At 35.9% G+C, this 14,840-nt stretch overlaps 1 protein-coding gene and 6 non-coding genes across 9 annotated transcripts in view; 2 read left to right on the forward strand and 5 right to left on the reverse strand.

The window, feature by feature from the left end:
- The window catches only part of LOC126751151 (FK506-binding protein 5), a 40,133-nt gene that overhangs the window by 10,416 nt on the left and 14,877 nt on the right, over positions 1–14,840 (forward strand). The window lies entirely within an intron of this gene.
- Trnap-ugg (transfer RNA proline (anticodon UGG)) lies at positions 1,774–1,845 on the reverse strand. The gene has a single exon. It is a non-coding gene; the product is annotated as a tRNA-Pro (tRNA).
- Trnap-ugg (transfer RNA proline (anticodon UGG)) lies at positions 4,592–4,663 on the reverse strand. The gene has a single exon. It is a non-coding gene; the product is annotated as a tRNA-Pro (tRNA).
- On the forward strand, positions 6,631–6,703 carry Trnaa-agc (transfer RNA alanine (anticodon AGC)). The gene has a single exon. It is a non-coding gene; the product is annotated as a tRNA-Ala (tRNA).
- On the reverse strand, positions 7,479–7,551 carry Trnaa-agc (transfer RNA alanine (anticodon AGC)). Its single transcript has one exon. It is a non-coding gene; the product is annotated as a tRNA-Ala (tRNA).
- On the reverse strand, positions 11,152–11,224 carry Trnaa-agc (transfer RNA alanine (anticodon AGC)). The gene has a single exon. It is a non-coding gene; the product is annotated as a tRNA-Ala (tRNA).
- On the reverse strand, positions 12,088–12,160 carry Trnaa-agc (transfer RNA alanine (anticodon AGC)). Its single transcript has one exon. It is a non-coding gene; the product is annotated as a tRNA-Ala (tRNA).

Genomic DNA, 14,840 nt, shown 5'->3' on the forward strand with positions numbered 1-14,840 from the left:
TCTTCGATCGTTATAGGAGAGGTGGTGGATGAGGTTAATTGTGAACAAAATATATGAGATCTCTTGTTTCGACAAACCTATATAATAAAACAAATCTATTAATTTGTGAAATCAAAGCCCGCTCGCTATATCGGTTAAGTTTTACAAGGAGCTTATACTTTTTAACTGTGTGTGACGCAAATAAATATTGTATTTGCTGTGATTTAATATTTTCGAAACTTGTCTTAAAACTAAAATGCAAAACAGAATCGTTGTGATCTGCAAATTTCAGATACGAAAAATATACAAAGAAGCCAATAACCAATTTTTTAGAAACTTTTATTTTATAGCATTTTTCTCAAGATGTTTCGATTGTCAAGTGATGTCTCTAAAATAACACACCGCACAGTTTATTTATTTTTTTTAATAATTTTAATTGAAAATACATTAATATATTTTTATTAAGATATTCTCTTACAACGAATCGATGGATCCAGTAATAGAAGTTTCAATGCCATGTTTAAAAATACCTCAATTCAGGGGTCATTTACTGTTAGAAGGCCGTAAGAAAGCGATTTTTTCTGAGAAAACTTTTAAATTTATTGATCCAAAAATTTGTACACATATTATGATATCTTCTTTTAACTTCTTTTTAAGACTTAGTATTAGTAAAAATATTTATTTGGAAAGGAACTACAGCTGATCTCCGGGAGCTCCACTCAAAAAAGACGTTTTGTGGTGATCACTATATTTCTGAACTGATCCTCTGAAATTAAAAAAACCAAACAGATTTGGTTAAACTAATGTTAAATCTAGTAATTAAACGAAGGATTAAGCAAAATCAATTTTTTTAACAAAATGGCGGTTTCTCAAAAAAAAAATGGATTTTTGACCAAAATTTCGGACCTAAATTATTTATAAAAAAAAATATTTATCGGTGAGAAAAAATCTTCCTAATTACTTAAAAATTTATTTAAGAAGCTCGTGTTAAAATTTGAAACTAATCAGTTTAGCCGTTTTCGAGTAATATTGGTTGCCGACTTTGAAAGCATCATTTAAAGAAAAAAAATTTTCGAAAATTTACAGTGGCGTGAATGAAACACGAAATAAAATGGAACAAGAGTGAAAAAAAAATTTTTATCGCTTAAAACTGGTTTATATATGAGTGCAAAACCTGAAAATGTTGGACATATGTAATATTATGTATGTAATTTGAAATAATGAGTCGTAATCAATAAGGTACTCAATTTCGAATTTTTTGATGATACGTTATTTTGGAATATATGTATTTTTGAACAGCAATGCAATTTGTCTGGTATTCTTTCGTAAAAAATTTTTTGGGGCTTCAACTTACTTCTTATCGATAGCTTTTCTTATTTACCAATTAAATAGCAATCTTTCAAGAAAACTAAATGCAGATATTAATTTATGTCGTCATCCCGATAATTTTTATACAAAATTTTGTGTATCTACAATAACTATATAGTAGTAAATAATGTAAATATAGTCACATATTAGAATTCTGGAATGGAAAAACTACGCGACGGTAAAGTTTATCGGACTGAAAAGCTACTATTTTGTGGCTCTCTGCATACAAATAATACCGCAGTATATCTGTTGACCGTTGCCGTTACGCCTCGTAATGATTTCCAGATCCCGTTTCTCATATGCTATTTTCGTTCAATCTTTTCGGTTCCACACCGCTTTTCTCCAAAATAATATGAAACGCAGTATAATTCATTTATTTAGTCCAGACTGCTCAAATAACTGCACTTATGGTTAAAAAATTAGTTTGGGCTCAACCGGGATTTGAACCCGGGACCTCTCGCACCCAAAGCGAGAATCATACCCCTAGACCATTGAGCCGCTTGTCGGTCACATCTTTAAACAATCTAAAATTTTATAAATAAAATATGTGTATTGCTATCTCTTGACTGTTGTTGTTTTTAGAAGTGCTTCAGCTGTTTAAATTAAAACAACAAAATGTTTATTTTAGTTATCTCACTTTTTGTCGCTTTTCTTGAAAAAAACACATAAAAAACGGCAGCGGAGCTTTCTTAATTAACTCAATAACGAAAGAAGTTGTAAATATTTATGCTCTAACAGCGCTCTTGCTCTTCTTATTAAAATTGAAATTCGACTAATCATAAGCAGGCGTCAAAGCACACACCAAATCCTCTTATTTGTTCATAAGCATCTGGCAATTGAAAGTTCCATTTTTAATTAAATTTGAAACACTTGCATAAACTTTTATTATTGTCTATTGCGGCGGTTAGCTGTGAGCGACACCATCAGTGGCAACATAAGTAATGTATAGTGCAAACAGTGGTGTTCAATAAAATAGCAGTAAGCCGGTGATAAAAACGAAATTCGCTATGTTTCTAAACAAACTTGTCTCCAATTTCTTGCAATAGTTTAAGAAAAGCAGTAATATTTCAAGATCTAATTTACAAAAACCATGACATTAATCTTAAAACATTTTCACTTTAAATTTTTGTGATTTTATGATAATGTCTCTCTCCCATCATCATCATTTTGCATTGCTGATTTTCGTGAGTGAATTTTTAAAAACTTCTGTTATCCCTTCGCTTGCCAAAAATAGAATAATCTGCTACATTTTTATAAAAATTTAAAAGCATGGTAACCGTTTTGAACTGAATCGTTAATTACCAACAAATTACTTGATTCAAGCCAACCTGATATTTGGGTTTTTTCGACTAATTTTTAATGTACGTATATATCCTCGAGTATAATCTACACTTTCGTAGTAGTTCCCAGATATAAATTTGAGATTAAGTTTCAAGGAGGAAGTTGTTGATATTCTTAGGGGAATATCAGTGACATAAACTGAAAGTTTGAATTAGATGATTAGATTTTGTTTTTGATGTTTCAGCAACTGTGATTTCACTAGACAGCAATTTTGTACCCAAAAAAGAGGGCAAGACGAAATATCTCCTATCATCAAACAAACAGTCGTCGTACTCGCGACTTGGCTCCCACGTCACTGTTGACAGTCATAACTTCGAAGTCGTAGATAATTTCGTCTATTTTGGAACCAGTATTAACACCAACAACAATTTCAGCCTCGAAATTTAACGGAGAATAACTCTTGCCAACGGAAGCTACTTCGGGCTGAGTAGACAATTGAGAAAAAAGTCCTTCCAGTCAGCAATCTTACTGATTATTCTAAACTCCATGAAATAATTATAAGTTAGTTATTTGTTTCTACTTATTTTTATACGTTTCATACTATTTCTGATTATAAAAACGCAAACCGAACCGAAACGAAAGTTCAGAGACAAGACGCCGCTTTGGAAAACAATCTTAAAGTACAAATATATCTGGAACCGTAGATTGGCATTAAAGAGCAGTTATTTCAACACTGACTCCATTTTTTTTTAACACAGCTGTAGCAAAATAATATACAGTTGTGACGGAGACAGCTGATAAAACACTGCCCATCGCAAATTTTTGCCAGCACACAAATTATACTAGGCAAATTCGATGAGTTCCGCACACTCGCACTCACACACACACACACACAACACAATGGCACAACGAACACGCTTAAATAAGTATTTGTCAATTTATGATAAAATTTTCATTTTTCATTATTGAGCATTATGACAGCTTTGGTGGCGTACTGAAAGAGCGTGCCATAAATAAGTATTCCGTGCACACTCTGCTTCGGAAGGAAATTGCTGTCTCACGAAGGTGACACTGGCAGGCAGCTATCGAGATATTGTTTGCCGATAAATGAGCAACAAATTATGTTGATTGAGCTCAATGCAAAGTAAATGCGGTGGCTGGCACAGTGATGGTGTGATGTCTTCGCTACCAAAGCTAGCAGCAATCATGAGTTTGAAGTCTGCAAATGAAGAGCTTAAACCCTCAGCCGAATTAATGATTGTTGAGTGGAAAAATCGTAAATTAAGGCATGGCTAAATGCGAGCTCATATTTACGGATTACTTTTTTATTTGATTTTTATTCTTTTTCTGGTATAAAAAAGACAACTTCATCAAGCGTTGAGAGCACCAAATACTTGGGCAGACAAATTTTCGGGCACCAAGAAGGAACAATTACAATAATAAACCTCACCAGCCTCCAAATACGCGCCCTGCAACTTACGAGTATTTGGTGCGCAGGCAAGCAAAGCGGATTAATGCCCGGAAAAATGCGTATGAAAATTTCTTTGCATTATTTTAAAACTTTCTTCTTCACGAAAAACAACCACGTTCGGCAGTGCAAAGTGGCAAGTAAGACAAGCGACAAACGCATGTTAGGAAGGTGGCCGCCACCTTAGTGTTGTATTGTTTTTGTTTTTGTTGCATACATAAGGAAAAAGACTTAAAAGTAATTTTACGTCTGACTAAACATTAATGTGCCAATATTTTATTGTTTGTTTGAAAAGCAAACGGCAAACAATGTGAAATCGGCAAATTGCGCACTCTGATTAGATGGCGGCGGTGGCAGAAGTTGCGGCAACAGCAACGACCATGTGGCAGCATCAGCGCATTTGTTTGCCAAAATCAGTATCAGCATAAAACTTTCGCATTGCATATATCTTTTGTCAATACATTTTTACAGATTTGGTTATGAAAAAAATCGGTCGGGCTCAACCGGGATTTGAACCCGGGACCTCTCGCACCCAAAGCGAGAATCATACCCCTAGACCATTGAGCCGCTTAAAATCACTGCAACTAGATTTATAACGGTTTTTTAATATTTATTATTTGTTTTTGGTTTTCCTTTTTAATGATATTCACTTCAAAACTTGCTTAAATCAAGATTCCACTTTATGAATAGTTATCGCATTTGTTGGTGTGTGAGTGCAACATTAAAAGTGATAAAATAAAAGAAACCGGCTGAATTGGTTAATTATTGAATAAGCGGCCTTGATTGTTGGCCTTTCACTTTCTGCAACTTTATTGTGCTTTGCTTTGTGTTATACCCAATGCATAAATAAATAACTATGTATTTTTTTTTTTAGGGGCGCATTGAATTAGACTCATTTTTACCGACCTACTCGACACCAAACAGTTTAATTTTCTTACGGTAATCAAGCCCTTAGAATTGTATATTTTATGTATGTAACTGGATTTCTTTTGCTCGACCACCACGGGCACGCGTGCAGAAGTCCAGACGCTGAACCCAATTTTCGACGGGTTTCAAGCATAAATCGGCCGATACTGCTGCAGTCAATCAATCGTCGCTGGCTTGTTGGCATAGACCATAGACTTGACGTAGCCCCACAGGAAATAGTCTAACGGGGTCAAATAACACGACCCAGGCCACCAATTGACTGGGCCATTTCGTGAGTTAGCACGTTCACAAAACTTGGTTTTCATTAAATCGATTGTGACATTCGCTGTGTGGCTTACGGCGCCGTCCTGTTGGAACCACATATTGTCCAAGTCCATACAATCCAATTCGGGCTAAAAATAGTGGGTTATCATTGAGCGGTAGCGATCCGGATCTTGATCTTCACGGAAGAAGTACGGTCCATGACGCCGCCGGTCCATAAACCGCACCAATTGGTTACCGTAATGGTGACTCATGAAGTACGTGTGGATTACTGCCTACCAACAACGCATATTTTGCTTATTGCCGAAGCCATTCAGCCAGAAATGAGCCTCGTCGCTGAAGATGATTTTTCGATGAAAATCCGGATTTTCAAGTTGTTGCTCAGCCTAATTCACGAACATACGACGATTCTGGTGGTCAAGCGGCTTTAGTTCTTGCGTCAATTTGATTTTGTAAAGATGTAGGCCAAGATCTTTTCGCAAAATTAACCACAATGTCGTCACAAAGATGCCCAACGCTTGAGAACGACATGTTAGAGACTGATTTGGGTCTTCCTCAATTGATGCGCTAGCGGCCACAATATTCTCAACAACAATATACGGGCACTTCTTTGTCTCACTGGCACGGGAACATTTTGTACTGTTCTTGTGAATTCAAATGTTTCCACTAGACGCTCAATTTTTGATCTGATACGACGATTATGACGGCCATAAATTGGGCTTTTTAAGTTTAATTTCGGTAGTAAATTTTAATAATTTCGACTCGTTTTTGGTTCGTATACCATTCCATGATTAAATGGCAAACCTTACTGAAGAGAAATGTCAATAAAGCGGTGAAATATATGGCGTCGTTTGCTGTCCCTATCGGTCTACTTTTTTAGCGTCCCTATTGAAAACTCCGTTATCATTCAAAAACATAAAAAGAGTAAAGAAATTATTTTGGGCCGTCAAAGGACTTTGAAATTAACTTGAGCAAAATATATGAAATTATACTATTTATTGAGAAAAGTAAGTTACAAAAATTTTGGAGATTTCATGCTTTCTTTACAGTAATTTGTTTGGAAACTTTGCAATTTTGGTTTCTTGAAATATGACACTGCTATATTCATATGTTAAGAAATGGTCACAACAAAACTCTGTGTAAGACCAAAAATATACGCTGGGTATAAAAATGTAGCTCCATTTAAATGTAAACCAATCCATTGTCTATTTTGTTATTTGGTATTACTTTATTAATACTATATCTCTTGGACTTGGACTTTTTTTGACCACGTCTGCATTAACTGACAACAACAATGCCACATGTTTTCAAAGAAAAACCGTTACGGTGAGTCCAAATGCAACAATGGGGATGTAGCTCAGATGGTAGAGCGCTCGCTTAGCATGTGAGAGGTACGGGGATCGATGCCCCGCATCTCCAAAATTGTGTTAATTTTTTAATGAATAACTTATCGAACTAAATCCGAATGTTTTCTTTCAAAACTACTACCAATCTGTATATACATTTGCATGTATTGTGTTATGTGTAAATGCTTCTGTAATTACGTATGAAATGCTGTACATTTATTTTAGTCCTTTTGCCACATATGAGAAATTCCGCAGACGACAGCAACTTTTTTACCACTCCTTCCGCATGCCGATAAGCTTTCTTCTTCGTTGAAGTTTATCCGTTAAAAGTAATGAATATTCAAACAACGGCGAATGTCTTGAAAATAGCTGACTTGTAGAAAAGCAAGGAAGAAATTTTCTGAAGATAGGGTTGCCACTATACCTTTATGTAATAAAAATTCTATCCTATTAAATGTCTCATAAAATGTGTGAAATTTTTGTAAACCATTTTTTGAATATTTAAAAGATGATTCAGTTATCTCTCATCCTTATCTTACAAAGGAAATAATAAGAAAAATTTTAACTTTTTTATTAAAAATTTTAATTGAGATATTTCACTTTGTCTCATAGGTAGTTCTTAACTCGAAATATTTACTGTGATTAACTATGTCCGTTATAAAACAAAATATTTTATCATTTCATTATGAAATATGTGCATATAGAATTCATAAAGTAATATCAAAATCAATAATACATATAATTTTTTACTGAAAGAATCTTACATATACTTATAATATGTTTCAGCAATAATATGTTCCAAAACATTCATAAAAATCTTTACACTGTGATGGTCAAAAAACTATATCTGGAGATGCGGGGCATCGATCCCCGTACCTCTCACATGCTAAGCGAGCGCTCTACCATCTGAGCTACATCCCCGTTATAATTTCGAAAATATATTTTGAAATCCAAAATACCGTTATTCAAACATGCACAACGAAATGTATTTTTAAATTTAAAATATCGCTGATCATGCGCACATTGTTTACTACTTTATAATTAAAATGCAAGTCACATCTATGCTGTGCAGACATTTAATTTCTACTATATGGCTTATACACATACATACATATTAAATAGAAAAGTCCATATGATCGGCAAATTCACATTTTAGACAAGCAACACATGTTTGAGGTACAGTTATTTGACCGCCATTGAAATTTCTGTTGTTGGAGAAGGAAAGGATGCATGCAGGGAAGAATTACCTTTCTAAAGCATGTAATTCTGATTTATTTCTGGATTGTCTCTTTAAGGACCCTCATAGATGTTTGTTGACGAGTGGTTTCAACAGTGGTCGTGAGGACATACGCACAAATTGACTGACGACCAAAAATTGCTCAGAATCCAACATTCGAAGGACGCTTGTGACCGATTATTTGACCAAAAATCACATTTTAACCATTAACCACTCCCCTCATTCACCTGATATAGCACCGTGCGACTTCTGCCTTTTCGGAAAAATGCATTTGCTCATAAAAGGAGAGCGTTATGCAGACGTAGAGGCCATTCAAAAGGCTTGCACCGGCATACTGGCGGCCATACCGGCCAACGAGCTAAAACACTCGTTCGACATGCTTTTGGACCATGCAAAAAGCTGTATTGAAGCAAAAGGAGACTATTTTGAATAAAATAAATTGATTTTGCCGAAAAAATCATTTGTTCTGTTTTTTTAAGTCCTCTTTACTTTGGAATACTCCTTGTATATGTGGGCAAATTTGTAAACATTAATCTCAAATATATTTCGTTTCAAGTTTAATAAGTCTGCGATGAAAAATGAAGTTGGCAGTATGTATAGCGTGCGCTATAATTTTACTAAATATATCATTTTCTAAAGAAAACTCGAAAAAATGAGGAAACATATACATACATATAACCGAATTCTGTGACCTCTGTCTTCATTTTTATGAAAAGCTGTAATGAAATCATTTCATTTCTTTTTGTTCATAATTAATTGGCAACTCGGCCTCTGCACCCATGAACATATTCCAAAATCGTATATGCTCACATCCAGTATCACCCTTTCCTAAGAGCTTACCGCGCATAAATCCATTTATCTCACAACAACCCCTGCGATCGTTCATTCGCCCTCTCAATTTCATTGTAGAAGTTATAAATCAGACAATATGCCAATGTTTGCTCACTTGCTTTTTCATTTTCATCTTGACTGTTAAGCAATTAAACAGCAAAAAATTGCAATGTGCTGGATTCTGTATGGAGAGGCATTGTTGTACTATATGAACATACTCGTATTTACATAAATATATAAAAAAGTATATGTGTGTGTGTTCAAATGTGACTGGCGTCACACGCTCAATTGCGGTGGTCTAGTGGAGGATATGCCAATGATACACGACGTGCTATTTATGACGACAGCTTTTGTTTTAATTTTTAAACGAAAACATTAGTGAGATGTGGCGGCGCAAGGCACAGCGCACATCGAACGCAAGCAGGCTAGTAGACAGTTCAGTTGCGGCATGGACTGTTCGCCCTAGCAGCGTTTGTTTGTTGTTTGCAAAAGCAACTTTTGAACTTCGTCCTCGGCAGTGTTTTGACGACAATGACATGGAGTTACGCCTGGCCACCCAGCCGACTGACGATAGAAGGAAATGCCTCAAGAGGCCAACGTGGTGTTATTGCCGGGCTTACGATGACAGTTTGATAAGTCGTTGGGAATTTTAATGAAAACCAAGTGTATTAAACAGTTCTGATTGAGCTTTAAAAAAGTGTGAGCTTGCATTTATGTATATCTCTCTCTATATCACATAGGGTTGGTTTGATCTAGAATTTTGTTACTTTGTTCGTTTAATAACGGTATTACACTCGGATACCTCGGTGAGGCAAAAAACTGGTTGATGAACTTGACAGTTAGTCAATGTTTCTTCACCAAGTCGCCGACTTTCTTCATCGATAGCAAGATTATTGTCAAGAGCTATCATTCTTTCTGTCAATATTACCAGCGCTGGACTTTTTTGTAGCCTTATCAAACTACCCTTGTAAATACGTACCACTGCATGTATTCTTTAGCATATGAAGAGTTTAGAAATTGCAGTTTGGGTGTGTTCTTAACATTTGTGGTTGTTGTTGCTACTTTATTACCAAACAAACAAGGCTGCCACTCTTGCTACTTGCACTACAGCATCAGCTATTTTGTAACATAATAAGTTACTTCAAACTCCGAAGTTCTGGTCTTACTCGGCAAGTACTGAGAACTTACAACTCCCTGCGGATTCCTGGATGCAAAATTACATATACAAGTATGTTTGTACTGCAAGCATGCATACCGCAACATTTGTTTGCTTACACATATTTACTAACATATGTATCTCATATAATATACATACATATGTACATACATATATAGATCATTGTGGCGCCCACCTTGCACGCCACGCGTTGACGGCTAGTTCCCACATAAAATTTGTTTTCGGCTTGTTAAGAAAAACAACAAGTGCTGCCACATTAGAAAGACACATTTCAATGTGGCTGCGCGTATATTAAGGTATACATATGGATTTAACTAGGTTTACGCATAGGCATTTTTTTATTCATTAATACAGAACTAGAAGGTTATTTAAAAAGTGAATAATTAATTTGATTAGTTAACACATCAAATATTGGGTAGTCGAAAAAGTCTTTATATCCAGTGCGATCAATGTCATTGTGTCATTTGGATCGGTGCGGGTGATTTTGGAAGACAAATTGGGCTTGAGAAGAGTCAAATCGCGAATGGTTCCATAAGCACTCAATTTTTTCGAAAAAGACCGACGTCTTAACATCTGTGAAACAATGCTCTCTGACTATCAGAAGGTAATAAAACACATTATAACGGAGATTAGACTTGGATCTACGCTTACTATCCCGAAACAACCGATCAATCGTGCGAATATCGTGCTAAAGGCGAGCCGAAACCGAAAAAACCACGTCAAAGTCGCTCAAAAATCAAGGTCATGTTGACGGGTTTCTTCGATTATCGTGGTGTGGTGCATTATGAACTCCTTCCGCCGGCCCAAACTGTCAACAAGGAATATTATTTGAGCGTTATGCGCCGTTTACGTGAAGCTATTCGTCTCAAGAGCCATTCGGCCAGAATTGTGGGCCGAAAACTCTTTGTTTTTGCACCACGATAATGCACCATCTCATACTGCATTGGCTATTCGTGATAATTTCGCCAAAAATTCAACATATAGCATTCCGCAACCACCGTATTCACCTGATTTGGCCCCGTGTGATTTCTGGCTGTTCATCAAACTCAAAAGACCACTCCGAGGTCACCGTTTTGGCTGAATTGAGGGTATAAAAGCTGAATCGTAGAAGGCTCTGATGCACGACGGAGGATTTTTCCAAGTACTATGATGACTGGAAAATTCGCTGGCATAACTGTATTGCAGCGGGAGGGGATTACTTTGAAGCAGATGAAATGGACAAAATTCACCTTACAATTTGATCACAGTCGTATGTAAAATTGCAAAAACGAACTTCTGGAGATGCGGGGCATCGATCCCCGTACCTCTCACATGCTAAGCGAGCGCTCTACCATCTGAGCTACATCCCCCTTATTATTTTCTAAACAAGTTTTTACCAAAATATTTAAAAAACTGCATTACAGAAAATAGCAACAAAATAAATATTGCAAAATATATATGCCAATGCTTAACTCGTTAAAAATGCAAACAACGTACAAGCTGACGGTTGAGTTCGGTCAACAGACCTCGTCACAACGCTGCAGACAATGGCAATAAAATGGTCAAAAACCAACAATTTAATGCCAAATAAGCAAGTAATTTGGTATCACTTACTACAAACAATGTTATATGAATGCAAGAGGTAGAATTTCCTATAGGGATAGCTGTCAAACCGGCTGTCAAAAGAAACACTTTTCTTCTGCATACCTTGTCATATTAACACGCAAAGACTTCGCCGGAACAACATTCGGCAAGCGTGACAATTTTTCGGTACTTTTTGGTTCTCTGCGTGAATATTAATCGTCGAAATGTTACGTGGCTCCAACAGGATAGAGCAACAAGATTCACCTCTCGTAAATTCAAGATTTTATTGAAATAAACTGGCCAATTAAACTTAATAGCTGATTTATTTTTGAACTAAGCATGTGAATTGACTCTATTAAAATTATTATTAAACTACTAAAATAACAATCTGGATAAGTAAGGCTTTGTAAAGCTCACGTCAGAGCAAGGATATTCTGCTTTTACTGGGTGAAGGTTCGGGTCAGATGTTCTGAGGCACATAATTAAATCTTAAAAGAATGTTTAACAAGTTGAAAATGGATGGTTTCGATATTTTTTTTCCAAAAACATTGTGTCAAACTGAACTCCACAACTCAATGAAACTTGAATACTAATAAATACAAATGATAATAAAGGAATACAGATATAAAAAAGTACAAAAATAAACTCCTGGAGATGCGGGGCATCGATCCCCGTACCTCTCACATGCTAAGCGAGCGCTCTACCATCTGAGCTACATCCCCGTTATATTGTTTTGAAAATGTTTTACCGACATTTTTAAAAAAATTGTATTAATTAATACCCATTTAATTCAATAACAAAAAACTACTGCATAACTTGTTAAAAATGCAAGCAACGCACAAATTGACGCATGAGTATTGTCAACAGTCCGCGCAATAACACTGCAGACAGACGCGAAGAATTGGTAAAATGTATTACTTTAATAAAAAATGAGCAAGCAATTTAGTGGGACTTATTTACCGCTTTGTATACAACGTTTGTATAATAAATTTCGTTATTTTTGTCGCCTTCACCATCATTTTGGCGTCATATCAGTTTAAAGAGCAATTTTTGCGTAAAACAATTAAACAGTAATTTAAGTGTCTTACCAAATGTTTAATTACGCAGCTCTAAGCGTGCACACTTACAATTCCACTGCCAATCTAAATTCAACCCACCTGTTTTTGGTAATCCTTCGAAAGAGAGCATCTTCACCCACCTAAAAACACAAAAGGAGGACGCTGCGCTCATTAAAACCTACGAAACGAGAAAACACTTGTTTCACAAAGTTGAAAATTACCGCAAGCTGTTGCACTTCAACCCTTCCACACGCCTATATGTTTTTGCTACGCTTGATATTACAACAATTATATTATTTTATCAAGCGCAACATTACTTTACGCACAAGCAACAATTAGTTGCTCACGACAAGCTGAATTCGTTGAAACCCCATTGCGTACAATCCAAATATGAGTACATTTACATGTAACTCTCCCTTCCCTTTAGCTTTTGTACTTCGGAATCCAAGAAAGCAGCGAAAAAGAGTTGCGTGCTCGTCTCATATTTATGAGTCTCATAAAACTCAATGTTACACGCAAAATTAATGTCAACTGTGTCGTTTGTTGCTCGCTCCTTGCACAAGCTTTGTGGCATCTTAGCTTTATAATTTTTACTAAATCAGGTAGCTAAGCAAAATCATCCTCACCTTAAATACCTTAACGTTCTTGTCACAGCTTAAGTTTTTTTTTTTAAATTTTTACTTATACGAAGCCAGTTTAATAAGTCAGTGACCTTTTTTGCGACACGCATGTTTTCTAAAAATCCTATATACAAGTTGCGTTCCAAAGTAAACAGGACCTAAAAAAAACAGAACAAATGGTTTTTCCGGCAAAATCAATTTATTTTATTCAAAATAGCTTTTTGCACGGTCCAAAAGCAAGTCGAACGAGTGTTTTAGCTCGTTGGCCGGTATGGCCGCCAGTATGCCGGTGCAAGCCTTTTGAGTGGCCTCTACGTCTGCATAACGTTTTCCTTTCATAGGCAAATGCCATATCAGGTGAATACGAGGAGTGGTTAATGGCAAAAATGTGATTTTTGGTCAAATAATCGGTCGCAAGCGTCCTTCGAATGTTGGATTCTGAGCAATTTTTGGTCGTCAGTAAATTTGTGCGGAACTAACCGTGCACACACCTTTCGTAAGCCCCAAGCGTTCGGTCAAAATGCGATAAATCGATGTTTTGGAGATGTTCAATTCCATTTCCATGAATTTCAATGATGATTTCGGCTAATTTTTGATGAATTCACGCACAGTTTCGATGGAATTTCCGTTGATCACGGATTTTGATTGGCCCACATGTCGATCGTCATTTATGTCCTCACGACCACTTTGAAAACGTTGACACCACCCGTGCGCTCTGCTACGGGATAGGCAATTATCGCCAAAAACTTGTTTCATCAATTGAAACGTTTCGCTAAAAGTTTTACCAATTTTAAAACAAAATTGAATGTTGGCTCTTTGTTCGAAGCTCATTTTCGTACCGATAACACAAACATACTGACACTTAAAACGCAATAACTTCACTTACAATCGATTAAATGTCATGAAATTCACTGGACAATCGATAAAGATAGCAGATTCTAACGCACCAGTCGACATATAGATGGCGCCACCAGGGGGCGCTAGATTCAAAAAGTCTTTGGAACGCACCTTGACTAAAAAACACTTAGAAGCTATATTTAACTCGATCCTGACCTTAAACTCTGAGGATTTGACTGTGACCGAGCCCTTTCATTTCCTAAGAAATGAAAATTGGATCAGAGTCTTGAACATTCCCAGCATCGTAAGTAGTATTCAAAAATAGTTATCAGTAGGTTAAAATCCGATGTAGACACAATAGCATAATTTTATCTCTTAAAAGTCCGTCTTTTCAAGTTATTTATATAGAAAATATTGATTCAAAACTATTAAATTCCCAAAGCTATCATTCTAAAGTTGTCTACCAATAAAATTGTGAATGAAATATGATGATTAAGAATGATTTTAAAACCTTTGGAAATACCATATATAGATACTAGATTGGAATCTGCCTGGCTGAAGTCTCATCAAAGAAACCAAATTGCTCATGTTTACTCAAACAGTTGAATAAGCTCATGGTTTGAGAAATATTTGTCTGAAAAATTCACGGACTTAAGAAAATTCCCTCGTACAATGTAATTCAAACATTTAGTAATATTTTTAGTTATCTTGTTTCATTGTTGCTAAAATATTTGTGAAACACTTCTTAATGTCTGCGAAGAGCACTTTTAATCCGAAATCAAGTGGTTGAACGCCAATACTTAGTGTAAAGCACATCTTCGACACCCACACCATCTGTTTTCCTGTTCGCCGTAATTATCTTAAATATTTCACCTGTTTGTTGTATA

The sequence above is a fragment of the Bactrocera neohumeralis genome, chromosome 2 (genome assembly GCF_024586455.1).
Source record: "Bactrocera neohumeralis isolate Rockhampton chromosome 2, APGP_CSIRO_Bneo_wtdbg2-racon-allhic-juicebox.fasta_v2, whole genome shotgun sequence".
Lineage (NCBI taxonomy): Eukaryota > Metazoa > Arthropoda > Insecta > Diptera > Tephritidae > Bactrocera > Bactrocera neohumeralis.